Raw genomic sequence first — 9,829 nt, 5'->3', positions numbered from 1 at the left:
GAGACATAAGAGATGTGGGTTCAACTCCTAGGTCGGGAAGATCTCCTAGAGGAGGAAATAGCAACCCACTCTAGTATTCTTGTCTGGAAAATTCCTTGGACAGAGGAGCCTGGTGAGCTACAGCCCATGGGGTCACAAAGAGTCAAATATGACTGAACAGACAGCGCACACAGTGAAATAAGGGCTGAATAAACACATCTGCATATTCATATGAGGTTTCTAACATACCTGAATAATTTGAAAAGGGAACCAAAGTGAGCCATGATCAGAACTCCAAAATGGTATAATCATCTTTATTCATAAGTTTTTAGAAATTTGCATCTGATAATAGCCAACGCTGAATTTCAAACCTGCTAATCATGTTGGCTGTTGCTGTTGAGTTGCTAACTTGTGTCAGACTCTTTTGTGATCCCGTGGACTGTAGCCTGCCAGGCTCCTCTGTGCATGGGATTTCCCAGACAAGAATACCGGAGTAGGTTGCCATTTCCTTCTCCAGGATATCTTCCCAACCCAGGGATTAAAATCATGTCTCCTGAGTCTCCTATATTGGCAGGCAGGTTCTTTATCACTAAGACACCAGGGAAGTCCAACTGAGTTCAAGTACATTTAGTTAACCAATGCCTAAGGTCAGGTTTATATGCATTACTTAATGTTCATCAAAACCCTCTTCATTACGTTTCAAAAGATATGCCTGTCCTTGTAAAGCTTACATTCTACCAGGGAATAGACAATTGGTATACAAATTAGTAAATCTAGTCTGTCTCATCACTGATGGCATCACTGGCTCTATGGAAATGAGTTTGAGCAAGCTCTGGGAGTTGGTGATGGACAGGAAAGCCTGGTGTGCTGCAGTCCATGTGGTCGCAAAGAGTTGGACACGACTGAGTGACTGAACTGACTGAATCTGTCTCAAACCTCTTTAAAAGTGACCCTTGACCACAATGAGGTACCATCTCATACTGGTCAGAATGGTTGCCATTTAAAGTCTACAAACAATAGATGCTGGAGAGGGTGTGGAGCCAAGGGAACCCTCTTATACTCTTGGTGGGAATGCAAACTAGTATAGCCACTATGGAGAACAGTGTGGAGATTCCTTAAAAAACTGGAAATAGAACTGTCATACAACAGAGCAATCCTATTGCTGGGCATACACACCAAGGAAACCAGAACTGGAAGAGACACATGTACCCCAATGTTCATCGCAGCAGTGTTTACAATGGCTAGGACATGGAAGCAACCTAGATGTCCATTGGCAGACAAATGGATAAGGAAGTTGTGGTACATATACACAGTAGAATATCACTCAGCTATAAAAAAGAATGCTTAGGGTCCTAATGAGGTAGATGAAACTGGACCCTGTTATACAGAGTGAAGAAGTCAAAAAGAGAAACACCAATACAGTATATTAACGCATATACTTGGAATTTAGGAAGACAGTAACAACGACACTATATGCAAGACAGCAAAAGAGACACAGATGTAAAGAACTGACTTTTGAACTCTGTGGGAGAAGGCGAGGGTGGGGTGATTAGAAAGAAGAGCGTTGAAACATATATATTACCATATGTAAAATAGATGACCAGTGCAAGTTTGAGGCATGAAGCAGGGCACTCAAAGCCGGTGCTCTGGGACAACCCAGAGGGATGGGGTGGGAGGCTGGTGGAAGGGGTGTTCAGGAGGCAGGGTGGACACATGTACACCCGTGGCTGATTCATGTTGATGTATGGCAAAAACCACCTCAATATTGTAAAGTAATTAGTCTCCAATTAAAGTAAATTAACGAATTTTTTTTTAAAAAGTGACCCTTGAACACTGAATTCTAATCATCAGTGGTTATCATCAATCTTCTCCTGAAAGGAAATTTGTTAATAAACTCTTTTATATCATGGTTTTTGTCTAAAAGGCCAGCAGGAAAGCTATTTATTTCTCCATTTTACAGAAGAAAATGCAGATTGTGTCAAGAATTTATCACTTCCCCCAATTGCTTAGAACAACTTCTGCCACTTTAATACAGCATCTCAGGTCTCTCATCTATACAGGTACCACTATCACCCATTACCGAAAGCTGAATGCTCACGTTTTAAAGATTTCTCTAGTTTCAGTGTAAAAGTTTAACAACTTGGCTTAACACACCCAGTAGTGGAATAGATACAGGACTTGTGCTCAGGAGCCCTCTTACTAAACCCTGTACCACTGGCACTGTTTCCATTTCTTACCTTCTTTTGAAACCAGCATTACTATGAGCAATAAACCATTTCTAAGGATGTACCCAGAATACTGTTTGTGTTAGGCACAGCTTGAAATAAATAACTATTGGAATAATTTTCTCTCTGTGGATAAGTTGTCAATTTGTTACAATGTTCATTAGTTTGTTTATATTCAACTTTTGAAAGGGGAGTAGGAATCCGCCCAGCCCCATGATAAGTAATCATTTTCATTAGCTTCTGGCTTATCCTTCCCTGTCTCTTTGCAAAATTGGGTAAATATATGTGTATATACACACAGGCATATCTTGTTTTATTGCTTCAGTTTATTGCACTTTGCAGATACTGCATACCTTACAAACTGAAGGTTTGTGGTAAGCCTGTGTTGTGGAGCAAGCCTGTCTGCTCCATTTTTCCAACAGCTTTTACTCACTTTGCATCTGTGTCTCATTTTGGTAACTCTTCCAACATATCAACTTTTTCATTATTGTTATTATAGTTGTTATAGAAATCTGTGAAGTTACTACTACAAAAAAGGTTACAACTTGCTGGAAGTTCAGTGATGGTTACCATTTTTTAAATTAAGGAACTATTTTAAATTAAGGAATGTGGATTTGTTTTTAGACATATTGCTACTGCACTTAGTATACTACAGTGTAAACCACTTTTATATGCACAGGGAAAGCAAACAATCTGCATGACTTTATTTACCACCAGTATTTTAAGTGGAACCAAACCTAGCAATATCTCTGAGGAATCCCTCCTCCTTTCTCCTGCTTTATGAAAGGTGGCACCCTAGATACCAGTTCTGCATCTTGCTTTTATTCTCAGTAAAGGTATAATCTTTAGCAAGTTATCTACCCTTTGAATTTATTCATCTGTAAAATGGGAAGAGCACTGTGAGAATTAAATGAAAAAATGTAAGGACAGAAGCAACAAAGTGACTAATGCAATACGATGAATGCTACATCCACTCTGCTCCCTCACTGCCACTGCCTATCGTGGTAACAAGACCACAGTCTGTACCAGACAAACATCCCTTTAGACGGTAGATTAAATGTCCATAGGAAATCAGGCCAGTACAGCAGATCATCCCACATTAAAGGGTCCATAGCTTTCTCCCTAAGGGAAATAAAGAGAAAGTTATTAAACACACCAGATGATCACCCAAGATTTACAGTTTGAAACAAACTTAAAAGATTTCCATGGAACCTGTGTACATGTACACTGGATTCTTTCACCTTCGAACAAAATCCAGGTTTCCAAATTCCCTCATGTATGTGAAAACACTCTCTGGTGTCCCCAGCAAAGTCTAGAAAATATTATTGGGAGGAAAACTTTTCCTTTACCAACTTTTTCTTTTTTCAACTTAGGCCAAAGTAGTTGGGGGCCTGTGGATGAATAGACAGAGTAATAGAAGCAGAGATTATTATCCACGTATGCAGGAGCACACTTCAAGGAGTACAGATTTATAAGCCAGCTGAATAGGATGGGGTCAGCTGGGGAAAGGTTTTAAGGCCTCAGTAGAAAGTATGGAAGGTTCTCACAGGACGTATTTACACAGTTCCTTGGCAGGTCCTGCTGTGGAGTCAGGCTCCTCCCTTAGAGAAAGCTCTCTGGGAGAGGGGTTAAGTGTATGTGCGCTCAGTCGTGTCCGACTCTGCACCCTCATAGACTGTAGCCCACCAGGCTCAGTGGGATTTTCCAGGCTAGAATACTGGAGTAGGTTGCCATTTCCTTCTCCAGGGGATTTTCCCGACTCAGGGATCAAACCCACATCTCTTGTATCTCTTGCATGGGCAGGCAGATTCTATACCATTATTACCACCTGGGTTATAGCAGCTGAATTCTTAGAAAGACTTGCTATACATATCAAAGGGAAGTTTGTTTGTTTTTTTTTGTTTGTTTTGTTTTTTTTTTTTTTGACCCCCTTCAGCTGCTTCTCAGTTTAAAATAGCCATCATGCCATTTTGGTGGGGTTAGCCCCTTCATTTCCCTGTTATAAGTTGTCATGAAGTTTCACTGGCAAGGAGCTGGGGAGATTGCTGTGGAGAGCCGGGAGGTAAGAGATCTGCAAACAAAAGCACAGATACAAGGATGAATATGCCTAAAACAGCAAATCCCAACATGTAGCCCCATCTTTCACTGAACCAGTCTCTTATCCTTGAGAACAGGTCAGTCCAATTAATCCATGCTTCCCTCATCTTCTGTAGGATGTCAGCCTGTTTTAGTAGCTGGCTCACATCCTTCTGTATTTCTTCTGACCTGCTTCCATACAAGCAGCACTGCCTGCCAATGATGGTATACTGTGACCCTTGTTGGGCAGCCCACGGGGCCAAGAGATGGTGATTTTGGAGCACAGAGGCAAAGCTGCCAACCCCCGGTAGACATACTTTCAGGGTGTGTGGGGAGGCAGTGAATCCTGGTTCCATGACTCTGGAAATGTTCAGAATTGCTTCTTCTGGATCAGAAGTTCTCAAACTTGAAAAAGCATCCTTACTGAATCAGTATTGTGATACATGAGTACTTGCCTACGATGTCTGGTTGGATGCATCTATGTGGTGCTACTTTATGCCTGAAGGAGCCCAGGCTTGTAATCTGGTTAGCATTTAAAGTGGGATGCCTAGTGAGGGGGGCTTCCCAGGTGATGCCAGTGGTAAAGGACCTGTCCTGCCGGTGCTGGAGACCTACGAGATGCCGGTTCGATCCCAAGTTGGGAAGATCTCTTGGAGGAGGTCATGGCAACCCACTTCAGTATTCTTGCCTGGAAATACCCATGGACAGAGGAGCCTGGTGGGTTCATAGGGTCATGGAGGTGGACACAACTGAAGCGACTTGGCACACACGCATGCACCTAGTGAGGAAGGTCCCAAGTAGCCAAGACCACATCGCCCTGACCATTTATATGGGAACCCTTTATATACTTTATTGCCACCTAAAATAAACAGACCAGAGGTGTTCACAGACAAGGTTAGAGTGGAAGCTGTGACCCACCAGGTTGGAGCTTGGTGTCCACGGTGGCCTCCGTCATTAGTTATGGTGGCATCTGTACATCTCCATTTTCCCACATGCCTCTGTGAGGTTGTCAGAGCAGAATGGATTGTGAAACATGGTGGTGAAGACCTTCAGTCCAGTTTTGGCAGCTGTAGAGATAGGTGTCATTACCTGCCCAGATCATTCCAGAATTCTGGTTGGCCCCTTTGTAGCCTGGGGCATGGGGCAGATCAACCAGGGAAACAGCTGAGCTGTTCCAGGTCCCATTTGTGTGAGCTGCAGACCAGGAATACTTCCCAGTTGACTAGGCAAACATTTGTATCATTATAATCAGTCTTGAACTCATTTGTAACACCTATGGAGGGTTTGAGGTGCCATCCATCTGTGGACTACAACCTTAGTGCTTGATTACAGTACTGCTTTGGTATGTCACCTAAGAAGAGTCCAGGGACATTTTTATTTTCAATGCAAAGAGAAAATTTTCCCTCCAATAGCCTCACCTGAGTGAAGGACAGACCCTGAGTTTCCATGGGGGATCCCCAAGTGCCCTGCCACAGGACAAAGTATGGTGTCTTCCATACATCCACTGTCCAGAATGGGTCCACCAGATGTTTGCACTGGCAGGAACGAAACCTAATTCAGGTTCTTGGGCAGTATTTAGATGTTGACATAACCAGCAATTACACTGATTAGTTAAGGTGGCTGCTGCTAAGTTGCTTCAGTTGTGTCTGACTCTGTGCGACCCCATAGATGGCAGCCCACCAGGCTCCCCGTCCCTGGGATTCTCCAGGCAAGAACACTGGAGTGGGTTGCCATTTCCTTCTCCAATGCATGAAAGTGAAAAGTGAAAGTGAAGTCACTCGGTTGTGTCCGACTCTTAGCGACCCCATGGACTGCAGCCCACCAGGCTCTTCCATCCATGGGATTTTCCAGGCAAGAGTACTGGAGTGGGGTGCCATTGCCTTCTCCATAAGGTGGCTAGGGTCTGGAAGATTAGTGTGAGTGGGTGTTGGGGCCATGTTAAAATTGTTGAAAAAGCAGTAAGAGTTAGTTGAAGCAAGACATAGCTTGAAAGGGAGTGCACAGTAAAGGAATAGAGGGGGGTAGGTTAAGACAAGCAACCTCCAGTTAATCTTTTACTAACTGAAAGAGGAAGGGTTTTGTTTTAAATTTGTAGGTCAGAGAATTTTGCAGGTCAGGCAGAGGAGAGGTTTTAAGGGAAGATAAATGGAGAAATTCTTGATCTGAGATCTTGGGAAGAGCCATCTACTTTGTGGTGTTGTCTGCTTCTGGAACTCTAGAGAGCTCTGGAAATCCTCAGTTTGAGGCCGCTAATCGTTCGGGAGGGTGATGTCTGGATGCAGCTTGCTATTTCATGTAAATCCAGGAGGACTTTTATTCTGATGGCAGTGAAGATAGCTGTACTTCCTAAGGCCTACCCTGGCAAGGTGGTGGTGTATGTTTTCTTCTAAAAATGTTGATGTATATCACCTCCTGGAAGAAAGGGAAAGCATGGCCTGTCAGTGAAGACCTTGCTTTTTTTCACTTGTTGATGATATACACCAAGTATAGAACTAGTCAGAATACTGAAACTGTTCACTCAAATCCCCAAGATGCTAGCCCAATCCAGGAATGGAAGGTTTCAAAAGAGGTTCATTTTGAGTCATCTGGATCTGCATAAGGGCCAGGGCTAATACTTCTATCCATGTAAGTCTCAGTTCAGTTCAGTTCAGTCCCTCAGTCGTGTCCGACTCTTTGCCACCCCATGGATTGCAGTATGCCAGGCTTCCCTGTCCATCACCAACTCCCAGAACTTGCTCAAGCTCATGTTCATTGTGTCAGTGATGCCATCCAACCATCTCATCCTCTGTAATCCCCTTCTGCTCCTGCCTTCAATCTTTCCCAACATGAGGGTCTTTTCCAGTGAGTTGGTTCTTCGCATCAGGTAACCAAAGTATTGGAGTTTCAGCTTCAGCATCAGTCCTTCCAATGAAGTCAGGACTGATTTCCTTTAGGATTGACTGGTTGGATCTCCCTGCAGTCCAAGGAACTCTCAAGAGTATCCTTCAACACCACAGTTCAAAAGCATCAATTCTTCAGCGCTCAGCTTTCTTTATAGTCCACTCTCACATCCATACATGACTACTGGAAAAACCATAGCTTTGATTAGACAGACCTTTGTTGGCAAAGTAATGTCTCTGCTTTTTAATATGCTGTCTAGGTTGGTCATAACTTTTCCTCCAAAGAGCAAGTGTCTTTTAATTTCATGGCTGCAGTCACCATCTGCAGTGATTTTAGAGCCTGCCAAAATAAAGTCTCTCACTGTTTCTACTGTTTCTCCATCAATGAAGTAATGGTACCAGGTGCCATGATCTTAGTTTCCTGAATGTTGAGTTTTAAGCCAACTTTTTCACTCTCCTCTTTCATTTTCATCAAGAGGCTCTTTAGTTCCTCCTAGCTTTCTGCCATAAGGGTGGTGTCATCTGCATATCTGAAGTTATTGATATTTCTCCCTGCAATCTTGATTCCAACTTGTGCTCATCCAGCCTGGCATTTCGCATGATGTACTCTGCATAGAAGTTAAATAAGCAAGGTGAGAATATACAGCCTTGACGTACTCCCTTCCCAGTCTGGAAACAGTCTGTTGTTCCATGTCTGGTTCTAACTATTGCTTCTTGACCTGCATACAGATTTCTCAGGAGGCAGGTCAGATAGTCTGGTATTCCCATCTCTTGAAGAATTTTCCACAGTTTGTTGTGATCCACACAGTCAAAGACTTTGGTGTAGTCAATAAAGCAAAAGTAGATGTTTTTCTGGAACTCTCTTCCTTTTTCAATGATCCAGTGGATGTTGGCAAGTTGATCTCTGGTTCCTCTGCCTTTTCTAAATCCAGCTTGAACATCTATAAGTTCATAATTCACATACTGTTGTAGCCTGGCTTGGAGAATTTTGATCATTACTTTGCTAGCATGTGAGATGAGTGCAATTGTGTGGTAGTTTGAAAATTCTTCAGCATTGCCTTTCTTTGGAATTGGAATGAAAACTGACCTTTTCCATGTAAGACTAATTTCTAGATAAATCTTTTTCCCCTTAACATTCTTTTTTATGTCTACACTTTAATGTCTTCCTTCCCTTGAGGATCAGGGATGGTAGAGAATATGAAATTTTAATGAATATCCTCTCATAGGTCTTTATGAGCAAGTGATTTGCTTCTGCTGTAAAGTGAGTTCCTTGGAGAAACTAGTGGTTACCAATGCAAGGGTAGGGAGAGGCAATATAGAGGTGGAGGAGTGGAAGGTACAAACTATTGGGTGTACAATGAGCTACAGTGATGTACTGTACACACGGGGAATGCAGCTAATATTTTGCAGTAACTGTATATGGAGTGTAAGCTTTATTAATTGTATGAAAAATTTAAATATTATATAAAAAAAGAGAGAGTTCCTTGGTCAGTTTCAGTTCAAAAAGGAGTGCCAAAACAAGAAATAGTTGAAGTTGTTAGTTACAATCACTGTGACATCAGTATGTCTAACTGGATAGCACAGACCATCCACTAAACGTACAGACAATAGCCAGACAGTGAAAAAGAGTCAAAGGCTGAAGGTAAATCGATAAAGTCTGCCTGGAGTGCCATAAAGGACAGGGGTCTTGGAGGTCTCCCTGGGGTACACTAGTTACCTCTGGAAACTTGGTAAGATTTATTATAGGTGGTGCACTGGGATACAACGTGCAGGAAATACCTGCAGAGGTCAAGAAACTACGGCGCTGCCAAAGTATGCTAACAGCATGACGGACTCCAGAGGCTCATCTAGTTCTGTAAAGGGTTGTAGCTTCCCCTTCTGCCAATGTATCAGCCCTTGAAAGAGTTAGGAGTTTTGCAGCTTGGGCAGAGTTTCTAGTGGGCATGCACGCTTAGTTGCTCAGTTGTGTCTGACTCTTTGCAACCCCATGGACTATAGCCCTGCAGGCTCCTCTGTCCATGGGATTTCCCAGGCAAGAATACTGAAGTGGGTTGCCATTTCCTTCCCCAGGGGATATTCCTGACTCAGGGATTGAACCTGCATCTCCTGAGTCTCCTGCATTGGCAGGTAGACTCTTTACACTGAGCCACTTGGGAAGCCCTTTCTAGTAGGCAGCATGCAGCAAGTGTTTTCTGTGGGATAGTCAGCTTCCTTGAAAATTTTATTACAAGAGCCACCATAGAAAAGAACACATCTGGTTTGCGAAAGGATGCACTAAAGAGTTTTTCTTGTGGTTTAGAAACCATCTAGATGGTCATAAAGTGACTGGGTGGAATGGCTCTTCATTATGGCTTAAGGAGCCTGTGAATAGGAACTGGGTTTATTTGGTGCCTTCCCAGGCCTTTGCTCTCATGGATCTGATTCTTCCCACCAATGGTCCTTCTACAAGAACTCTCCTAGCAAGGCGTTCGCCTTTATCCTCTCCTCAGGTCTGTGCCTGGTTCAGGGCTTCCGGTTACACAACCCCCTAGAATCCTGAGTTGCTTGCTCCTTTGCCCTGTTTCAGTTTATTTTGCATGTCTCCTATGTGTCATGCACCCTTCTAATCCTTCAAAGGACAAAACAGAAGCCTTTGACATTCTAGTGGAGAACAAATCAAGATGTAAATAT

At 43.0% G+C, this 9,829-nt stretch overlaps 1 long non-coding RNA gene across 1 annotated transcript in view; it reads right to left on the bottom strand.

The window, feature by feature from the left end:
• Positions 1 to 2,811: 2,811 nt before the first annotated feature.
• LOC123334422 overlaps positions 2,812 to 9,829 on the bottom strand; it is a 42,765-nt gene continuing 35,747 nt past the window's right edge. Inside the window, exons 4-5 of the long non-coding RNA XR_006552246.2 lie at positions 5,199 to 5,347; positions 2,812 to 3,326 (exon numbers count right to left, since the gene is read on the bottom strand). This is a non-coding gene — a long non-coding RNA (uncharacterized LOC123334422). The remainder of the gene's footprint in view (positions 3,327 to 5,198; positions 5,348 to 9,829) is intronic.

Source organism: Bubalus bubalis, chromosome 7, assembly GCF_019923935.1.
Source record: "Bubalus bubalis isolate 160015118507 breed Murrah chromosome 7, NDDB_SH_1, whole genome shotgun sequence".
Classification (NCBI taxonomy): domain Eukaryota; kingdom Metazoa; phylum Chordata; class Mammalia; order Artiodactyla; family Bovidae; genus Bubalus; species Bubalus bubalis.
This window is presented reverse-complemented; position numbering and strand designations above follow the sequence as displayed.